Source organism: Pleurodeles waltl, chromosome 4_2, assembly GCF_031143425.1.
Source record: "Pleurodeles waltl isolate 20211129_DDA chromosome 4_2, aPleWal1.hap1.20221129, whole genome shotgun sequence".
Lineage (NCBI taxonomy): Eukaryota > Metazoa > Chordata > Amphibia > Caudata > Salamandridae > Pleurodeles > Pleurodeles waltl.
The window spans coordinates 279,778,825-279,801,707 of record NC_090443.1 but is presented as its reverse complement, the minus strand read 5'-3'; the positions used below and the strand labels follow the sequence as shown (position 1 = coordinate 279,801,707).

The 22,883-nt window shown below is 47.0% G+C and overlaps 1 protein-coding gene across 4 annotated transcripts in view; it reads right to left on the bottom strand.

Annotated features, from left to right (window-relative positions):
* WBP11 (WW domain binding protein 11) overlaps positions 1–22,547 on the bottom strand; it is a 145,350-nt gene extending 122,803 nt beyond the window's left edge. Inside the window, exon 1 of one of the 4 annotated variants that reach the window (XM_069231111.1) lies at positions 22,432–22,547. The gene's annotated coding sequence lies outside the window, so the exon portion shown is untranslated. Of the gene's footprint in view, positions 1–22,174; positions 22,266–22,363 lie in introns of those variants that run through there. The other 3 variants (XM_069231113.1, XM_069231112.1, XM_069231114.1) reach the window with 3 other exon arrangements.
* Between the last annotated feature and the right edge of the window lie 336 nt (positions 22,548–22,883).

Sequence of the window (22,883 nt, the reverse complement as noted above, 5' to 3'; positions counted from 1 at the left end):
CCAAGGAGGCATTTCCTTACACAACCCCCCCCCCAAACGAAAGAGGATGAGACTAACCTTTCCCAAGAGAGTCTTCATTTTCTAAGTGGAAGAACCTGGAAAGGCCATCTGCATTGGCATGGGCAGTCCCAGGTCTGTGTTCCACTATAAAGTCCATTCCCTGTAGGGAGATGGACCACCTCAACAGTTTAGGATTTTCACCTTTCATTTGCATCAGCCATTTGAGAGGTCTGTGGTCAGTTTGAACTAGGAAGTGAGTCCCAAAGAGGTATGGTCTCAGCTTCTTCAGGGACCAAACCACAGCAAAGGCCTCCCTCTCAATGGCACTCCAACGCTGCTCCCTGGGGAGTAACCTCCTGCTAATGAAAGCAACAGGCTGGTCAAGGCCATCATCATTTGTTTGGGACAAAACTGCCCCTATCCCATGTTCAGAGGCATCAGTCTGCACAATGAACTGCTTAGAATAATCTGGAGCTTTTAGAACTGGTGCTGAGCACATTGCCTGTTTCAGGGTGTCAAAGGCCTGTTGGCATTCCACAGTCCAGTTCACTTTCTTGGGCATTTTCTTGGAGGTGAGTTCAGTGAGGGCTGTCACAATGGATCCATATCCCTTCACAAACCTCCTGTAATACCCAGTCAAGCCAAGGAATGCCCTGACTTGAGTCTGGGTTTTTGGAGCTACCCAGTCCAGAATAGTCTGGATCTTGGGTTGGAGTGGCTGAACTTGGCCTCCACCTACAAGGTGGCCCAAGTAAACCACAGTTCCCTGCCCTATCTGGCATTTGGATGCCTTGATAGAGAGGCCTGCAGATTGCAGAGCCTTCAAAACCTTATTCAGGTGGACCAGGTGATCCTGCCAGGTGGAGCTAAAGACAGCAATATCATCAAGATAAGCTGTGCTAAAGGACTCCAAGCCAGCAAGGACTTGATTCACCAACCTTTGGAAGGTGGCAGGGGCATTCTTTAAACCAAAGGGCATAACAGTAAACTGATAATGCCCATCAGGTGTGGAGAATGCTGTCTTTTCTTTTGCTCCAGGTGCCATTTTTATTTGCCAGTACCCTGCTGTCAAGTCAAAGGTACTTAGAAATTTGGCAGCACCTAATTTATCAATGAGCTCATCAGCTCTTGGAATTGGATGGGCATCTGTCTTGGTGACAGAATTGAGCCCTCTGTAGTCCACACAAAACCTCATCTCTTTCTTTCCATCTTTGGTGTGAGGTTTGGGGACTAAGACCACTGGGCTAGCCCAGGGGCTGTCAGAGCGCTCAATTACTCCCAATTCCAGCATCTTGTGGACTTCCACCTTGATGCTTTCCTTAACATGGTCAGACTGTCTAAAGATTTTGTTTTTGACAGGCATGCTGTCTCCTGTGTCCACATCATGGGTACACAGGTGTGTCTGACCAGGGGTTAAGGAGAAGAGTTCAGGAAACTGTTGTAGGACTCTCCTACAATCAGCTTGCTGTTGGCCAGAGAGGGTGTCTGAGTAGATCACTCCATCTACTGTGCCATCTTTTGGGTCTGATGACAGAAGATCAGGGAGAGGTTCACTCTCTGCCTCCTGATCCTCATCTGTTACCATCAACAGATTCACATCAGCCCTGTCATGGAAGAGCTTAAGGCGGTTCACATGGATCACCCTCTTGGGGCTCCTGCTTGTGCCCAGGTCCACCAGGTAGGTGACCTGACTCTTCCTTTCTAGCACTGGGTAAGGGCCACTCCATTTGTCCTGGAGTGCCCTGGGAGCCACAGGCTCCAGAACCCAGACTTTCTGCCCTGGTTGGAACTCAACCAGTGCAGCCTTTTGGTCATACCAAAACTTCTGGAGCTGTTGGCTGGCCTCAAGGTTTTTGGTTGCCTTTTCCATGTACTCTGCCATTCTAGAGCGAAGGCCAAGTACATAGTCCACTATGTCCTGTTTAGGCTCATGGAGAGGTCTCTCCCAGCCTTCTTTAACAAGGGCAAGTGGTCCCCTTACAGGATGACCAAACAGAAGTTCAAAGGGTGAGAATCCTACTCCCTTCTGTGGCACCTCTCTGTAAGCGAAAAGCAGACATGGCAAGAGGACATCCCATCTCCTTTTGAGCTTTTCTGGGAGCCCCATGATCATGCCTTTTAATGTCTTGTTGAATCTCTCAACCAAGCCATTAGTTTGTGGATGGTATGGTGTAGTGAATTTATAAGTCACTCCACACTCATTCCACATGTGCTTTAGGTATGCTGACATGAAGTTGGTACCTCTGTCAGACACCACCTCCTTAGGGAAACCCACTCTGGTAAAGATACCAATGAGGGCCTTGGCTACTGCAGGGGCAGTAGTCGACCTAAGGGGAATAGCTTCAGGATACCTGGTAGCATGATCCACTACTACCAGGATATACATATTTCCTGAGGCTGTGGGAGGTTCCAGTGGACCAACTATGTCCACACCCACTCTTTCAAAGGGAACCCCCACCACTGGAAGTGGAATGAGGGGGGCCTTTGGATGCCCACCTGTCTTACCACTGGCTTGACAGGTGGGGCAGGAGAGGCAAAACTCCTTAACCATGTTGGACATATTGGGCCAGTAGAAGTGGTTGACTAACCTCTCCCACGTCTTGGTTTGTCCCAAATGTCCAGCAAGGGGAATGTCATGGGCCAATGTTAGGATGAACTTCCTGAACAGCTGAGGCACTACCACTCTCCTAGTGGCACCAGGTTTGGGGTCTCTGGCCTCAGTGTACAGGAGTCCATCTTCCCAATAGACCCTATGCGTTCCATTTTTCTTGCCTTTGGACTCTTCAGCAGCTTGCTGCCTAAGGCCTTCAAGAGAGGGACAGGTTTCTTGTCCCTTACACAGCTCCTCCCTTGAGGGTCCCCCTGGGCCTAAGAGCTCAACCTGGTAAGGTTCAAGCTCCAAAGGCTCAGTTCCCTCAGAGGGCAGAACTTCTTCCTGAGAAGAGAGGTTCCCTTTCTTTTGCTGTGTTGCAGTTGGTTTCCCAACTGACTTTCCTGTTCTCTTGGTAGGCTGGGCCATTTTTCCAGACTCCAGCTCTACTTTTTCACCCTGTGCCTTGCACTGTGCTCTTGTTTTCACACACACCAGTTCAGGGATACCCAGCATTGCTGCATGGGTTTTTAGTTCTACCTCAGCCCATGCTGAGGACTCCAGGTCATTTCCAAGCAGACAGTCCACTGGGATATTTGAGGAGACCACCACCTGTTTCAGGCCATTGACCCCTCCCCATTCTAAAGTAACCATTGCCATGGGATGTACTTTTCTCTGATTGTCAGCGTTGGTGACTGTGTAAGTTTTTCCAGTCAGGTATTGGCCAGGGGAAACCAGTTTCTCTGTCACCATGGTGACACTGGCACCTGTATCCCTCAGGCCCTCTATTCTAGTCCCATTAATTAAGAGTTGCTGTCTGTATTTTTGCATGTTAGGCGGCCAGACAGCTAGTGTGGCTAAATCCACCCCACCCTCAGAAACTAGAGTAGCTTCAGTGTGGACCCTGATTTGCTCTGGGCACACTGTTGATCCCACTTGGAGACTAGCCATACCAGTGTTACCTGGATGGGAGTTTGGAGTGGAACCTTTCTTGGGACAGGCCTTGTCTCCAGTTTGGTGTCCATGCTGTTTACAGCTATGACACCAGGCCTTTTTGGGATCAAAGTTTTTACCCTTGTACCCATTGTTTTGTGAAGAGGCTCTGGGCCCACCCTCCTGTGCAGGTTTTTGGGGGCCTGTAGAAGACTCTGTATTATTTTTAGTTTTGGTTGTCTCATCACCCTTCCCCTGGGGAGTCTTTGTGACCCCTTTCTTTTGGTCACCCCCTGTTGAAGTCTTGGACACCCTTGTCTTGACCCAATGGTCCGCCTTCTTTCCCAATTCTTGGGGAGAAATTGGTCCTAGGTCTACCAGATGCTGATGCAGTTTATCATTGAAACAATTACTTAACAGGTGTTCTTTCACAAATAAATTGTACAGCCCATCATAATTACTTACACCACTGCCTTGAATCCAACCATCTAGTGTTTTCACTGAGTAGTCTACAAAGTCAACCCAGGTCTGGCTCGAGGATTTTTGAGCCCCCCTGAATCTAATCCTATACTCCTCAGTGGAGAATCCAAAGCCCTCAATCAGGGTACCCTTCATGAGGTCATAAGATTCTGCATCTGGTCCAGAGAGTGTGAGGAGTCTATCCCTACACTTTCCTGTGAACATTTCCCAAAGGAGAGCACCCCAGTGAGATCTGTTCACTTTTCTGGTTACACAAGCCCTCTCAAAAGCTGTGAACCATTTGGTGATGTCATCACCATCTTCATATTTAGTTACAATCCCTTTAGGGATTTTCAACATGTCAGGAGAATCTCTGACCCTATTTATGTTGCTGCCACCATTGATGGGTCCTAGGCCCATCTCTTGTCTTTCCCTCTCTATGGCTAGGATCTGTCTTTCCAAAGCCAACCTTTTGGCCATCCTGGCTAACTGGATGTCCTCTTCACTGGGGCTATCCTCAGTGATTTCAGAGGTGTTGGTCTCTCCTGTGAGGGAACCAGCATCTCTGACTATTATTTTTGGAGTCAGGGTTTGAGGGACCCTGTTCTCCTTAGATAGGACTGGTAGGGGGGAATTGTCCTCCAAGTCACTATCCTCTTCCTCTGAGTTGCCACCCTCAGAGGGGTTGGCCTTTTCAAACTCTGCCAAAAGCTCCTGGAGCTGTATTTTGGTAGGTTTGGGTCCCATTGTTATTTTCTTTATTTTACAGAGTGACCTTAGCTCCCTCATCTTAAGATGGAGGTAAGGTGTGGTGTCGAGTTCCACCACAGTCACATCTGTGCTAGACATTTTGCTTCTAAAAGTTGGAATACTTTTTAAGAATCTACAACTGGTTCTAGAATCTAATTCAACTTTTACAAACTTTTAAACTCTAAAAGAAATGCTAAACAGGGACTTAACACACAAGGCCCTAGCAGGACTTTTAAGAATTTAGAAAAATTTCAAATTGCAAAAATGAATTTCTAATGACAATTTTGGAATTTGTCGTGTGATCAGGTATTGGCTGAGTAGTCCAGCAAATGCAAAGTCTTGTACCCCACCGCTGATCCACCAATGTAGGAAGTTGGCTCTGTATGTGCTATTTCAAAGTAAGGAATAGCATGCACAGAGTCCAAGGGTTCCCCTTAGAGGTAAAATAGTGGTAAAAATAGATAATACTAATGCTCTATTTTGTGGTAGTGTGGTCGAGCAGTAGGCTTATCCAAGGAGTAGTGTTAAGCATTTGTTGTACATACACATAGACAATAAATGAGGTACACACACTCAGAGACAAATCCAGCCAATAGGTTTTTATATAGAAAAATATCTTTTCTTAGTTTATTTTAAGAACCACAGGTTCAAATTCTACATGTAATATCTCATTCGAAAGGTATTGCAGGTAAGTACTTTAGGAACTTCAAATCATCAAAATTGCATGTATACTTTTCAAGTTATTCACAAATAGCTGTTTTAAAAGTGGACACTTAGTGCAATTTTCACAGTTCCTAGGGGAGGTAAGTATTTGTTAGGTTAACCAGGTAAGTAAGACACTTACAGGGCTTAGTTCTTGGTCCAAGGTAGCCCACCGTTGGGGGTTCAGAGCAACCCCAAAGTCACCACACCAGCAGCTCAGGGCCGGTCAGGTGCAGAGTTCAAAGTGGTGCCCAAAACACATAGGCTAGAATGGAGAGAAGGGGGTGCCCCGGTTCCGGTCTGCTTGCAGGTAAGTACCCGCGTCTTCGGAGGGCAGACCAGGGGGGTTTTGTAGGGCACCGGGGGGGACACAAGTCCACACAGAAATTTCACCCTCAGCAGCGCGGGGGCGGCCGGGTGCAGTGTAGGAACAGGCGTCGGGTTCGCAATGTTAGTCTATGAGAGATCTCGGGATCTCTTCAGCGCTGCAGGCAGGCAAGGGGGGGATTCCTCGGGGAAACCTCCACTTGGGTAAGGGAGAGGGACTCCTGGGGGTCACTTCTCCAGTGAAAGTCCGGTCCTTCAGGTCCTGGGGGCTGCGGGTGCAGGGTCTCTCCCAGGCGTCGGGACTTTAGGTTCAAAGAGTCGCGGTCAGGGGAAGCCTCGGGATTCCCTCTGCAGGCGGCGCTGTGGGGGCTCAGGGGGGACAGGTTTTGGTACTCACAGTATCAGAGTAGTCCTGGGGTCCCTCCTGAGGTGTTGGATCGCCACCAGCCGAGTCGGGGTCGCCGGGTGCAGTGTTGCAAGTCTCACGCTTCTTGCGGGGAGCTTGCAGGGTTCTTTAAAGCTGCTGGAAACAAAGTTGCAGCTTTTCTTGGAGCAGGTCCGCTGTCCTCGGGAGTTTCTTGTCTTTTCGAAGCAGGGGCAGTCCTCAGAGGATGTCGAGGTCGCTGGTCCCGTTGGAAGGCGTCGCTGGAGCAGGATCTTTGGAAGGCAGGAGACAGGCCGGTGAGTTTCTGGAGCCAAGGCAGTTGTCGTCTTCTGGTCTTCCTCTGCAGGGGTTTTCAGCTAGGCAGTCCTTCTTCTTGTAGTTGCAGGAATCTAATTTTCTAGGGTTCAGGGTAGCCCTTAAATACTAAATTTAAGGGCGTGTTTAGGTCTGGGGGGTTAGTAGCCAATGGCTACTAGCCCTGAGGGTGGGTACACCCTCTTTGTGCCTCCTCCCAAGGGGAGGGGGTCACAATCCTAACCCTATTGGGGGAATCCTCCATCTGCAAGATGGAGGATTTCTAAAAGTTAGAGTCACTTCAGCTCAGGACACCTTAGGGGCTGTCCTGACTGGCCAGTGACTCCTCCTTGTTTTTCTCATTATTTTCTCCGGCCTTGCCGCCAAAAGTGGGGCCTGGCCGGAGGGGGCGGGCAACTCCACTAGCTGGAGTGTCCTGCTGGGTTGGCACAAAGGAGGTGAGCCTTTGAGGCTCACCGCCAGGTGTGACAATTCCTGCCTGGGGGAGGTGTTATCATCTCCACCCAGTGCAGGCTTTGTTACTGGCCTCAGAGTGACAAAGGCACTCTCCCCATGGGGCCAGCAACATGTCTCGGTTCGTGGCAGGCTGCTAAAACTAGTCAGCCTACACAGATAGTCGGTTAAGTTTCAGGGGGCACCTCTAAGGTGCCCTCTGTGGTGTATTTTACAATAAAATGTACACTGGCATCAGTGTGCATTTATTGTGCTGAGAAGTTTGATACCAAACTTCCCAGTTTTCAGTGTAGCCATTATGGTGCTGTGGAGTTCGTGTTTGACAGACTCCCAGACCATATACTCTTATGGCTACCCTGCACTTACAATGTCTAAGGTTTTGTTTAGACACTGTAGGGGTACCATGCTCATGCACTGGTACCCTCACCTATGGTATAGTGCACCCTGCCTTAGGGCTGTAAGGCCTGCTAGAGGGGTGTCTTACCTATACTGCATAGGCAGTGATAGGCTGGCATGGCACCCTGAGGGGAGTGCCATGTCGACTTACTCGTTTTGTCCTCACTAGCACACACAAGCTGGTAGCAGTGTGTCTGTGCTGAGTGAGAGGTCTCCAGGGTGGCATAAGACATGCTGCAGCCCTTAGAGACCTTCCTTGGCATCAGGGCCCTTGGTACTAGAAGTACCAGTTACAAGGGACTTATCTGGATGCCAGGGTCTGCCAATTGTGGATACAAAAGTACAGGTTAGGGAAAGAACACTGGTGCTGGGGCCTGGTTAGCAGGCCTCAGCACACTTTCAATTGTAAACATAGCATCAGCAAAGGCAAAAAGTCAGGGGGCAACCATGCCAAGGAGGCATTTCCTTACAGTGACCATACACATTTCCTTCTATCCAAATGAAACACGCTTCTCGTAATGAAGTCATGGTTCACATAGCCATGTCATTTTCTACGCATGATGGCCCAACTTTCACCTGCACGACGACCATAAATATTGCATCAGTGCCTGTTATGGGCTTAACAACAAACGATGTTAGATATTAGGAGTTGCCTTGAAACCATCCCCCTTTAAAAGAACAGCGGCGCTTTAATTAGACTATTCTAAATTATAGTGTGCTGTTGACTCGGAGCCCTGTTGACAAGATTGCAGAAACTGAACTATCCAAAAATAATTCATTTACACCGTCTCCTAAGACGGAGGTCTGCTCCAAACGTAAGAGACTTCGGAATTTAACTTTACACTTTATGAATATGATTCTCTGAGTGCATATTGAAATTTGCAAAGCTGAATGCACTTTACTTTTCGGCAAAGCTAAGCTAAGCAGTCTGTTTGTCGCTATAACCATGGACTCCATTACCTTGCAAGGGCACATGACTGATTTGTTCCAGTTGCCCTTCACCCATTTTCACCCCACTCCTGAAATAGTTACAAAAAAAAGGAACACATCGTAATGGGCTCACTGGTTACTAATAAAACAGGCTGCGAGAAGGGATTGTTTCAATTCACTGGATTGTCACTGTATAGCGCCCCATGCCACCAACTGCACTCCTAGGCACTGGAGTGCATTTGTAGAGCAAGCATTTTATGGTTTACAGTACGGTGCACAGTACATCAGGGATCCCCTCTGTGGTCTCCATTGCAATGATATCTGCATTTTGATGTTAACAAACAAGCGCAAAAGACAGACCATTGATCAGAATTATAACTGATCAAACTGAAAAATATCAACATTTTCAGCTTTTTCTTCTGAACTATTTTCTGTGAAAAGCTGTCATGAGCTAACAAGGACACATTATCTGTTGTTTATGAGTGCACTGCATGAATTCATTATAAGAGATTAAGAATGTACCTACAAGTTAGTATCCATTCTTAACTTTAAGTAACATTTAAACTCCTTAACATGCAACTGCAAGTTGGATATTTATGTGTCAGTTTCATAGTACAGATCTACACACCGGTAAATATAGGGTATCTTTTATAACAGGAAGGAAGAGAACAAGGATATAAAACAGGTCTTAAGTATTCTAGTTGGTGTGCAAGTTTGTTTTGTTTTGTATGTCTGTTGAGCAATTTCTACACTGAGGTCTCTCTTTATTACAACCATGCCCATAATTCAGGCCAATTTAACATCCGCATTACAACATGACTGTTTCAACACTCTTGATATGTTTGGGTGACCCTTCTAGTTTATTTCTCCTCTTTGGCCATCTTGTGTCTTTTTTGGTAGAATTGTGTTAGCCAACCAGCAACTCTGATGGTGGGGTAGTGAAAGTGGTATTTTATTAGAATTAGCACCACACTTTTAAATTAGGATGCTCAATGGCAACATTTTACAATTTTGCTGCAGATAGAGGAAGAAGGTAAATAGAATTGCTTTTTATGCAGGGACACTGAAATAATATGGCAGGAAAAGACAACATTATGAAGCAGTGTTGACCAATTTATGTGGCAAGAAAAGTCCAGTTATGAATTCACAATGCCAATAGCTGTAACTCAAGCAAATGCGAGACCTATTGCATTGCAAATGCTTATTATTAACTTTCTTCTACAGTGCTTTTGCAAAGTCCCAACAGCTAAACACTGCTATCAGGCACTCGCTTCCCAACACATTAGCTGTTCCTCCACCTGCTCATTGATCCCCCACCTCTTACTGGTGCCCCTCCCATTTATATTTCTTTAGGTACTTATTTATTTGTGAAAGGGCCCAGAGGCTGTGCAGCCCTGCGGGCCCACTTGCTTCTCTTACATTTTTCTAGGCAAACCTTTAAAAGAAAATATGTATATCACTACAAAATAGTGATAGGCCATCATGAAACAATAACAATGTAAAAAAAAGGAGAGACAAAGGTAAAGCATTTACCAATGATAAAGGATTTTTGAAGGCAAGCCCATGAACGAGTGATAGTGATGGGCGTGCAGTGGGAGTGGTTAAGAGCCCACAGAAATTACAACAACAATTCAGAGCACTTATGGAACGTCAGTGTAACCAGTTTCAACAAGATTATGGGAACCATGAACATAAACAAGCATTGGCAAAGCCAATGGCTCCGACACTGGTAATCAGTCTTTTGGTTTTGTAAATGCGTGTCTTGTTTTGACATGGTTTTTGTAAAACTTTATTGTTGTGGGAGCTGTTGGTCCATCAGCATTTTTAACCAGTATTAACAAAAAGCAATATTTGGTTGCACAAAGCACACATTGTCACAGTAGTTCCTGACACTGAACAAAACTACTTTGTGTGCAGATATGCTCTGTGTGAAAGAGCAGATTGTGATAATTGTAATGGAACAGAATTGTTCAGTGCAGAACTTGTCACGTTTGGGTCTTTGCATTAGTGCAGATTTGCGTACTTCATGAATTCACAAGTATTTACAGAAGTAGACCAGGAAACTGTACTCCTAGAAAATATCTGTGAACTGTATTTTAGCACAAGCAAATATGCAGGTGTAGATTTGCTCATGCGTAAATCTGTTGAGCATTTAAAGCTCACTTTCACTTTAACCATTTTTCTCCCAACCCTGGAAGACGTTTTACGACTGACCCTTGTCAGGAGTAGATTTCCAACCTCTCTCATTATGGGAAATTATTAGAGAAGAACTGGGGAAATCCTTTAAAATAAGCAAGTTATTAGGTTTGCATAGACTCAAAAGAACATTCCAACTCTGGAACTATTTCTTACCGTTACCTCCAGCCCTAGTATGTAGATCTGCAGAGAGGTGGATAAATAAGGAAGCTGCTAGTATTCAAGCCCTACTATAGTATCAGACCAGGCCTAATTAGAGAGGCTATTACAGCGTGCTTATATAATGGAATTGCTGCCATAATTTGTCGCTATGCTACATGGCACCACTGAGACAAGTAGATTTTGTGTTTTTTTTTTAAACAAGACAAGTAGATTTATTAAGCCCCCTGTCTCATGGACTAGTAGATATTTAATTTAATTCAATTCCACACCCCTGATCTGCAACACAAAATATAGTGAAAGTGTCTTGCTTGGTCTCTAATTAGCAGCTCAAATCTCTGCAAAATCAGCAAGAAGATAATGGCCCTATACTGCAGACCAGCAGTGGGGTGGAGTAGGGCATATTGGAGTGGGGGAGTTGGGTACATTAGCGTGGAAGAATGGAGTGGGCAGCCCTAGCCACCAAAAGAGGTTAACTGCATTGCTAGATGCAAAGAATACCTTGTGTCATCATAATAATAAACAAAATCATATTGTAATGTTTGACAAAGCAAGGAAAATGCAACTAACTTCAATAGACATAGTATACTCATTAAGGAAGGTGTGCAAGGAACAAGTATGCAATGATAATCTCGACTCTGATCTACAGCAAGGCATTCACTCCTTGTAAGTCAATGCATCATCCACAGTAATGACTGCTCTCTGGCATCCTCTATTTAGTAAAGAAGGCTTAAGCGAATATAGGCCCATCTTTGGAACTACCAAAGGGAAGTACTAGAAAGCATGCAAGAATTAGGCGTCACAATAAAAAGGGGCCACGTAAATACAAATTGATGCCTGTAACTAATAACAATAACAACAGTTCACATATAGTCCTGGGAACCACGCAGAAGTCTCCATCTGCTGCAATTACTGTAATAGAACATATGCCTGTATCATCTACTTTAAATCCAGATGCAGCTACCTATGTTTATTCATTGACCTCATGTAAAACAGTGCAACGTAAGCTATGGTACCAGTCCGCACCAAACAAAAGCACTATCCTATCCCCCGACCTGAGCGTAGAAAGCAAAAACAAAGAGGATTTCAATGCTGCAATGATAAGGGAGATTATATTTAAAATGAAATTACAAGAAACCTACATCTGGATTTTACTGACCTATTGCCAAGTCCTACTATGAAACATCCATTCAACTCAACAGATCTTGCCTCCTTAGTATACTTCATACGATCCCATGTCTTTGGTACATCAATTTGAATGACACTGACTTAATTACATTTGTAGGCCTTCCTAACAGCCATCGAACCTTTGGACTGGTTACGTTTTATGACACCAAAAATCTGATTTTAGACAATGCATATTTACTTTAGATAACGAGAATTTATGTGGTTCTGTTTTTTGTCACTGGAGGTGTCAGCACAAAAGCTTGCGACTTACAAATCAAATTTACATTTTCAAACAATGCCATGCACATTGTACGTCAGTATGTGCAGCTCACAAGAATTATAAACATTTTACTAGACCTGCTGATCTAGTTACTTGAATAATCTACTCAACCCAAGTGTAATGTACTTGACTCATAAGCTGGTTTAAAATTGTGTGAATTGGGCAAATATTTTATTTCAATGAGTCACCTTTTTCTTTGTTACCACAGATGAGGACACCTTAAAATATGAGTGTTCTGCATATCTGCTGTAAAAAAACCTCATGTTTGATTTACCAGACTAAACTTTTGCTCCATGTATAATAAGAACAGAGGCCATATCTAGGGTACACATTCCCGGACTAGTCTCTTAGTTCACAAATAGCATTATCATTAGGGCCAGACAAGAATGCTTCTCAGGCCATGTTTACAAAATCACACTTAATATTTTACCAAACAATAAGCATGGAAAAGTGGTCATACATTTCCCATTGAAAAGGGCAAACTGTAGGAGGCTGGCCTGGCTTATAGTGGGTACCTTGTGGTACGTACACCTTGCGCCAGGTCCAATTGTCCCTTATTAGATTAGTAGTGTTCTAGCAGCTTAGGCTGATAGAGGTAGCTATAGCAGAGCAGCTTGGGTTGAACTAGGAGACATGCAAAGCTCCTACTATACCACTTATATCATATTGCATTATATCATAAGAAACACAATACTCAGAGTTACTAAAAATAAAAAGGTACTTTATTTTAGTGACAATATGCCAAAAGTATCTCAAAGGATATACTCCCTTAGGAGGTAAGTAAAATACACAAAATATACACACACAAACCAAAATCAGGTACGTAACACACTTAGAAAAGTAGTGCAAACACTGTAGATCACAAGAGAATGCAATAGGAGACAATAGGCCTAGGGGCAACACAAACCATATACTCCAAAAGTAGAATAAGAACCACGAATGGACCCCAGGCCTAGTGTAGTGTGTAGAGGGTCGCTGGGAGTGTAAGAAAACACTAAGGGTGTCCAAGATACCCCACTCTAAGACCCTGAAAAGTAGGGGTAAAGTTACCCTACTACCCCAGAAAGACAGTAAAGTCGTGATAGGGGATTCTGCAAGGACAACAACTGTCTGCAAAGCACTGAAGACGCATTCCTGGACCTGAGGGCGTGCAAAAGAAGGGGACCAAGTCCAAGAGTCACGCAAGTGTCCGGGGCGGCAGGAGCCCACTAAACCCTGGATGAAGGTGCAGAAGGGCTGCCTACGGGTGGAAGAAGCTGAAGATTCTGCGACAACGGAAGGTGCCAGGAACTTCTCCTTTGGTCAGAAGATGTCCCACGGTGTGGAAGTCTTGCAAAAGTGCACAGAAGCCCTAGCAGCTGCAGATCATGCAGTACACAGGATTACTGTCTGGCGTGGGGAGGCAAGGACTTTCCTCCACCAAATTTGGATAGAAGGACCACTGGACTGTCGGGGTCACTTGGATCCAGCTCCTGTGTTCCAGGGACCATGCTCGTCAAGATGAGAGGAGACCCAGAGGACTGGTGATGCCGAAGTTTGGTGCCTGCGTTGGCAGGGGGAAGATTCCGTCGACCCACAGGAGATTTATTCTTGGCTTCCAGTGCAGGCTGAAGGCAAACAGCCCTCAGAGCATGCACCACCAGGAAACAGTTGAGAAAGCCGGCAGGATTTAACGCTACAATGTTGCTGGTAGTCTTCCTGCTACTTTGTTGCGGTTTTGCAGGCATCCTGGAGCAGTCAGCGGTCGATTCTTGGCAGAAGTTGAAGGGGAAAGTGCAGAGGAACTCTGGTGAGCTCTTGCATTTGTTACCTAAACAGCCCTCAGAGGAGGATTGGCAACCTAACCAGGTAAGAGCCTATCAGGAGGGGTCTCTGACGTCAACTGCTGGCACTGGCCACTCAGAGGTCTCCATTGTGCCCTCACACCTCTGCATTCAAGATGGCAGAGGTCTGGGAGACACTGGAGGAGCTCTGGGCACCACCCCTTTCCTTTGTCCAGTTTCGTGCCAGAGCAGGGGCTTGGGGATCCCTGAACCGGTGTAGACTGGTTTATGCAAGGAGGGCACCATCTGTGCCCTTCAAAGCATTTCCAGAGGCCAGGAGAGGCTACTCCTCTCAGGCCCTTAACACCTATTTCCAAAGGGAAAGGGTGTACCAACCTCTCTCAGAGGAAATCCTTTGTTCTGCCTTCCTGGGACTGGGCTGCCCAGGCCCCAGGGGGGCAGAAACCTGTCTGAGGGTTGGCAGCAGCGGTAGCTGCAGAGAAAACCCCAGAGAGCTAGTTTGGCAGTACCCAGGGTCCATGCTGGAGCCCCGGGGATGCATGGGATTGTCCCCACAATACCATTCTGGTATTGGGGGACAATTCCATGACCCTAGACATGTTACATGGCCATGTTCGGAATTACCATTGTGACGCTACACATAGGTATTGACCTATATGTAGTTCACGCGTGTAATGGTGTCCCCACACTCACAAAGTCCGGGGAAATTGCCCTGAACAATGTGGGGGCACCTTGGCTAGTGCCAGGGTGCCATCACACTTAGTAACTTTGCACCTAACCTTCACTAAGTGAGGGTTAGACACATAGGTGACTTATAAGTTACTTAAGTGCAGTGTAAAATGGCTGTGAAATAACGTGGATGTTATTTCACTCAGGCTGCAGTGGCAGTCCTGTGGAAGAATTGTATGAGCTCCCTATGGGTGGCAAAAGAAATGCTGCAGCCCACAGGGATCTCCTGGAACCTCAATACCCTGGGTACCTAGATACCATATACTAGGGAATTATAAGGGTGTCCCAGCGTGCCAATCAGAATTGATAAAAGTAGTCACTAGCCTGCAGTGACAATTTTAAAAGCAGAGAGAGCATAAACACTGAGGTTCTAGTTAGCAGAGCCTCAGTAATAGAGTTAGGCACCACACAGGGAACACATACAGGGCACAACTTATGAGCACTGGGGTCCTGGCTAGCAGGATCCCAGTGACACAGGCAAAAACAAACATACATCTAAGTAAAAAATTGGGGTAACATGCCAGGCAAGATGGTACTTTCCTACCCAAACACTGTGCCACTGATGTGCAGTTTTACTCATAAAACTATAGAGGGTACAAACAATAATGTGTGTATATCGGGTTTCAGCAAGTATTTATAATTTGCACAGCACTAAGTATAAAGTGTTCGGAGCTTATTAAAACTGAAGGTTGAAAATAACCTTATTTTTTAAAAGGGCTCTCATCCCCACTGACGTGTGGCATGCTTCATGGAGTCCTCACCAGGTACACCTACAATTACCGGGCACGTCCAGCCTCACTTTTGGAGGGAGCACTTTGGTGTGGATACTCTGTGTTATTGCATATTCTGGTATATAGTTAAAGTACCCTAGAGGCTGCAGTACTGAGTACGAGAACCATAATGTGCATTGAATATGTCAGGAGCTCATGCTACCACTTTGCACCTCTCTCATAATAGCTACATTGCAGGGACATATCATATAAATTCTACAGCATGCACTGGGATTGGCTGCCCTGCACACGGTCAAACGTGTGGACAGCCTACATGACTTACATGCATAAAACGTGGAATAAGACATTATGCACAAGCACACGACTAGTTCACCGTGCATCGCTTCAAGAAGGCAGTCATAGACAACGTTGCATTATAGCCACAAACAAACTCCGGTATCATACACTATGTACAAATACATATACATATTCCTCTTTGCCCTTTCCCACCGCTGCGTCCCCTGCGTCCCCTCCCGCCCCCCTCCTTTTCTCACTGTTTCCTTCTTTGCCCATTCCCGCCGAAGCGTCCCCTGCGGCCCCTCCCGCGTCCCCACTCCTTTTCTCACCGTTTCCTTCTTTGCCATTTCCCGCCGCTGCATCCCCTGCGGCCCCACCCCCCAGCCCTCTCATTGGACAGGCGCCTCCCAGCTGCCACTCCAACCCTCCCCTCCTCTTATGGCAGCTGTGGTAAGGCCCCCCAGCGGCCGCGCCAAAGGCAAGCCCATCTGCGCCCATCTGCGCCCGTCCGCGCCCAGCGCCAGTAGCCCTGGCCCTCCCAGACACACCTACTCCCAGGGGTGTGGAATTTATTAAAATATCTACTTGCCCAGGGGACAGGTTGCTTCTCAAATCTACTTGTCCTGTAAAAAGATCTACTTGTCCCTCTGGTGCCATGTAGTGTGGCGACAAATTATGGCAGCAATCTCATTATGTAAGAGCTCTGATAATAGCCTCTCTGATTATGCCAGGGCTACTACCATAGTAGGGCTTGAATACTTGCAGTTTCAATCCCTACTGTAGCAATTTCCTTATTTTGCCACCTTTCTGCAGATCTGCATACTGGGGCTGGAGGAAGCAGTAAGCAATAGTTCCAGGGCTGGAATGCCTTTGAGTCTGCAAGCCTACTAACCTGCATGTTTTAAAGATTTTCACCAGCTTCTCTCTAATATTTTCCCATAATAAAAAAGGTTGGAAATTTACTCCTGACAATGGCAGAATTAGAACGTCTTTCAGGGTTGGGAAGAAAGTGGCTGGAGGGAAGATGAACTTGCAAATGCTCAATAGATTTTCACATGAGCAAATCTACACATGCGTATTTACCCATGCTAAAATACAGTTCAGAAATATTTTATAGGGGTACGATTTCCTGGTATACTTCTCTTGAAAGCCACTAATTCAAAGACATATACCATGGATGCACTTTTGTGACTTTCTTTAAGAATTTGGGGCCACATGTAGGTAGGTTCAGATTTGCGACTCGCAAATTGCGAGTCGCAAATCCAAATGTAGGATGGTGTCCGTGACACTATCTGCGATTTGCGAGGGGGTCGCAAATGCCAACCTCATGAACAATCATGAGGTGGGTTGCAATTTGCGACCCCCTTGCGAATGGTGGCCCTCACAGGGATGGTGGCCTGCTGGAGACAGCAGACCACCATGTCTGTGACTGCTTTTCAATAAAGCAGTTTTTTTTTTTGTAATGCAGCCCGTTTTCCTTAAAGGAAAACGAGATGCATTACAAAAACAAAAAATGAAATGTTTTTGTTTCATTTTTTCAGAGCAGGCAGTGGTCCACAGGACCACTGCCTGCTCTGAAAAAATGTTTACAGTGACATTCACAACGGGCCCTTTTGCGAATGGGTTAGCACCCATTTGAAATGGGTTTAAACTGCGATTGGTTTGCGCCCGCGGTCACAAAACAATCCTACATTGCACTGCGAGTCGCAATTAGGAAGGGAACACCCCTTCCTAATTGTGAGTCGCAAACCCGTTTTGCAATTCAGTAACCAGGTTACCGAATCGCAAAACTGGGTTTGTGCATAGCAATGTGCTTTTTGCATGTACCTACATGTGTGTCTTGATCCCTAATTAGGTCTGGTGTTAACAAAGACATTTTGTTTTTATTAAACTTCTATTTCTTTCTCTATCGGCTGGCTTTACTGTGAGTGATCGCATTCTGCTCTTCCATAAGGAGCATATTGGCACACAAAGTAGTTTTGTTCAGTGTCGGGAACTACAGTGGCAATCAGTGACGTAACGAAACTGGAGGGTGCCCCTTTGCAAAGAACATGGAGGAGCCCCCTCTTCAGACTCACTTAGGGCAGGTGCTGTGCTGAAGGGGTCCCCTGGAGGGCGCCTGCGGGGCCTTTGTTATGCCACTGGTGGCAACGTGTGCTTTTAAGGTTCAAAAACTTTTGGGGGTTTTTTGCCAGTGTTTGTTACAATGTTGAAGGCCTGGTAGCTCCCACAGCAACAAAGTGTTACAAAAGCCATGTCAAAACAAGACACGCATTGATGAAACTAAAAGACTTCTAAAAATATGTCGGATCAGTTGACTTTTTCAGTGTTTGTTTATTTTCATGCTTCCCATAATCGTGTTGAAAATGGTTACACTGATTTTCCATTAGAAATATTTTTGGGAAATACTAGCATGCATCAACACATTTTACTAAATGACACTTCAAAGAAATAGCACCTAAAATGTCATGGTAGCGAAACTTTTTCCCTACTTGCATTTCTTCTGAACATTTTATTTTAAAAGCAAAGACTCTTCTCTCTTGCTTACACGCTTCTGCAAACATTTGCATCTAATCAGAGAGCATTCTGGGAGCATTATACTTAGCCTCATAGCCTAAACTTTTCAAACGTGTGTACACGGTTTTTGTTTTTTTTGTACTGGAACCAACGTCAGTAGTGAAGAGTGACATTAAAACATTTATTTACAGCACTCACCCTAATAATGAAGGCTTTCAAATAATGAACCATAAATACAAGTTCGAACCGCATTATCTTTTGGAAACACATTACCTCAACTGCAGAGAGTTCCACTCTCTGTAAACTGGCAGCCAAAGGGTTTGTGCTGCAGAGGGTTGGGCCTACTTGTCCCAACTTGTTGCCCTTGACCCCAAACAAGGCATTCCACAGGCCCCCCGCACCACATCTAGCCCCACACACACTCATGGCCCCTTCACCTGCTACACCTGCCACTTCTCCTGCTCATCATCCCTCACACCAACCATAGCCACCCCACCTTCAACAAACACAACACCCCCAACACAAAACTCACCCACCCTGCCCCCACCAACCAACCCCGCAGCACAACAGCCGACAAACAGAAAACACCCAGCAACCACACCAAAGCCACCCACCACAACCACCTGAACTGCCTGCTCCTCAACATCCGCTCCCTTCACAAACATGCCATAGAACTCTGGGACCTTATCACTTCACACTCACCTGACATCGCCTTCCTCTTCGAAACCTGGACCAACCCCTCCTCAGAACCCGACATAGCCATAGCCACCCCCCATGGGATACAAACTCCAATGCAAAGACCGCCTCAACAAACCAGGCGGGGACTTTGCCATCCTACACAGAGACACCATCAAAGTCACCACCAGCTCCCAAGAAACTATCGGCAACACTGAACACACGCACTTCCACATCAACAACTCCACCCCCAGAGGTACACTAATCTACAGACCACCCGGACCACGCCCCGCCTTCTGCGACACCATCGCCGACAGCATCAGCCTGTACGCCCCCACCTCCACAGACTACATTATCCTCAGTGATTTCAACTTTCACTTAGAAAACCCACAAGACCACAACACGACAACCTCAACAACCTCAGACTCAAACAACTGGTCACCACACCCACCCACCCACTCAGCAGGACACGCGCTGGACGCAATCTTCACCTCAAGCCAACACATAGCCTACACCCACACCACCGAACTCCTCTGGACAGACCACTGCTGCGTCCACTTCTTCACCAAACCCCCCACACACTACCATCAACTCACCACACCCTACCGCATGTGGGACAAGATCCCCACAGAACGACTAAACTCCCAACTGGCCCATAACCCCCCTCACAACAACGACCCCAACGCCTGAGCACACAACCTCTCCAAATGGATCATTACCTGCGCAGACACACTAGCACCCCTCAGAAAACACATCACCACCCGCAACATCAAGAACGCCCCATGGTTCACCCCTAAACTTCAAGACTCCACGTGCAAATGCCGCCAAGCTGAGAAAATATGGAGACTAGAACCCTCCTCAACCAACTTCTCCACCCTCAAAACCAACATTTGCACCCATCACCAACTCATACGCACCGCCAAAAGAGATCACTACAAGACTCACCATCATCAATGAACTTGCCAAAGCCAGCAACATAGACCCCACACACACACACACGCAGCCCCTATGTGACGACCTTTCCAACCACCTCCTCCACAAAATCCTGGACATCCACAACAGCTTCATATCACACACACCCACCACATACCCCTCTCTCACCCAACTCAACCCCCAATCAAGATCCCCCTACCACACTATCCACATGGACCCCTACCACCCACGAAGAAACCGAAAAAAACTAACTCCATCCACTCTGGTTCCCCCTCTGACCCCTGTCCACACCGCATCTACAACGAAGCTTGCCCTACCATCGCCCCCATACTCTACAACATAATCAACTCCTCTTTCGACTCCGCCACCTACCCAGACCCCTGGAAGCACATGGAAATTACTGCTATCCTAAAAAATAAAATAAAAAGCTGACCAGGAGATCCTCTCCAACTACCGCTCCATCTCCCTCCTCCCTTTCCCCACCAAGGTTGCAGAGAAATTAGTCAACACTCGCCTATCCCACTTCCTCGAAGCAACCAACACCCTTGACCCCTCACAATCCGGGTTCCACAAGAACCACAGCACAGAAACCGCCCTCATCGCATGCACTGACGACACCAGGACCAAAGTCGACAAAGGCGAGACCGTCGCACTCATCCTCCTAGACCTCTCGGCAGCTTTTGACTCCGTCTGCCACCACACACTCCGCACACACCTCCACAACATAGGAATCCGCCACAAGGCCTTAGACTGGCTCACCGACTGAACCCAGAAGGTCCGCCCTTCCACTCCATCACTACCAAGATCATCTGCGGAGTCCCCCAAGGGTCCTCCCTCAGCCCCACACTCTTCAACATCTACAAGATCACCTAGCCAACATTCTCCGAGCACACAGAATCACCATCCTCTCATATGCAGATGACACCCAAATCATCCTCTCCGTCACCCGCAACCCCACCACCGCCAAAACCAACCTACACGCCGCTCTCCTAGACACCGCCAACTGGATGACCACTAACCACCTCAAGCTCAACTCAAACAGAACCGAAGTCATTATCTTCGGCCCCAACAAAACCACATGGGACGACTCCTGGTGGCCCACCGCCCTAGGCCCCGCACACAGCCCCGCAACCTTGGCATCATCCTCGACCCCTCCGTTTCCATGACATAGCAAATCAATGCACTAACCTCCTCCTGCTTCCACACACGCCGCACCCTAAAAAAATCCTTCAAATGGATCCCCCCAGAAACCAGAAAGACAGTCACCCACGCACTCATCAGCAGCAGACTGGACTATGGCAACGCCATCTATGCCGGCACCACACTCAAACTCCAAAGAATCCAGAACACAGCTGTGCGCCTCGTCCTTGGCCTCCCCCGCCACGAACGAATCTCACCACACCTCAAATCCCTACACTGGCTCCCCATAGACAAGAGAATCACATTCAAGATCCTCATCCACGCACACAAATCCCTCCACAACACCGGCCCAACCTACCTCAATGAAGGAGTAAACTTCCACACTCCCACACGCAACCTCCGATCAGCCAACCTCGTCCTAGCCACAGTCCTCTGCATCCAGCACACCACCACAGGAGGCAGGTGTTTCTCCTACCTCGTCCCCAAAACCTGGAACTCCCTCCCCACCGACCTTTGCAAAACCAAAGACCTACTGGTCTTCGGAAAGAACCTCAAGACTTGGCTGTTCGACCAGTGACACCCCCTGCCCCTCCCCCCCCCCCCACCCGGCACCTTGAGACCCTCACGGGTGAGTAGCACGCTCTACAAATTTCTTTGATTGATTGATTGATACTGCTGTGGCAACCCGTCTCAGTTCCACAACTAAGCAACAGGGGATTGGCCATCAAACGCACAAGACTGGTGAGGCAACCTGCCTTGTTCTTACAACGCCCTAAGAACTCTACCAGTAAACACTGCAAATGCCACTGAAGCATAAATACTGCTTACCAGCTTTGAAACTAACCCATAGACGTTGGTCACATCCCTCCCAGACTCGGTCACAGAGTTGCTAATTGCCCAAAACCTGGACCAACTATCCTATTCCTGGTCTGCCCAAACAGGTCCTTCTCAGCACTACCGCTTACAGCGCACAGAGCATCAGAAACGAGCAAATAGTCCGCTCACACCTGTCTCAAACCCACAGCCACTAGTCTTCTACATTTAGTCACATCTGCCCCAATTACGACTGCAGTCTACTCCCTGTCCCTTGCCTGTGCGTCCCCTTTCGGTTTTCAGTTTCTAGAGCTACAATCCAGCCCGCTCCCCTTCCTCAGCCCGAGCGCAATCCCCAGGGTCAAACCTTATTCATGACCCACCTCGGCTCACTCCTCACAGTCCGAACCGAGACCTGTCCACCTTCGAGTGCAGATATACCGGTCTTCTTTGGAATAATGTCCACTGTGTGATTGATAGAAGGGGGGGGGGGGAGTAGGAGGCAGTAGTACACACCAGAAGAATCACACTTACTTCATAATATCCAAGCCAAGACCTGCCACCATATATCCACAAACGTGACCCTGCGCCCGTCTGTCGGAATTGCCTTCTGGCCCAAATAAGCAGCAACCTATGCCAATTCACCTGCCCTCTCCCCTCTGCCATGCCTCCCCTACAGCCTCCAACCCTTTTCACTCAGATTGCAGAGATGTTAATTCAAACCTCCAGCTCTGTTCTGTCTTTAGCCGCTCCCCGTCTTTTACACCCCAACGCCCTCAGTTTGTTTTTACCTCTAACTCCCTCCTCGCAATGAGACTACCGTCATTTTGTGATCCGCTCACCCACACCGTTCGATCCAACCGCGCGGCCACCGTAGAAGCCTGATTCCGGAAGCAGGTACTCAGGAGACTACGACCATATTGAAACAGGAAGTACAAAAGTACTTTAGTACAAAAGGGCAGCAAGAAACCGACGGCGGCCATCTTAGAACGGGAAAATTAGCCTTTAGAACCTAAGCTTAGACGGACCTCTGTGAAAGGGAAACTTCAGTTTGAAGAAACACTGCAGGGAACATTCAGCGTGAACGACTGTGTCTGAGACTATATTCTATGTCAGGGCCGTAGGGCTTGATTATGCTTCTCTTTCTTTTACTACTCAAATACAGCACCCAGTGAAAACAAGCATTTGCAATGCCAAGGGTCTCGCGTTTGCTCGAGTAGGAGGTATTTGCGTTGTACATTTG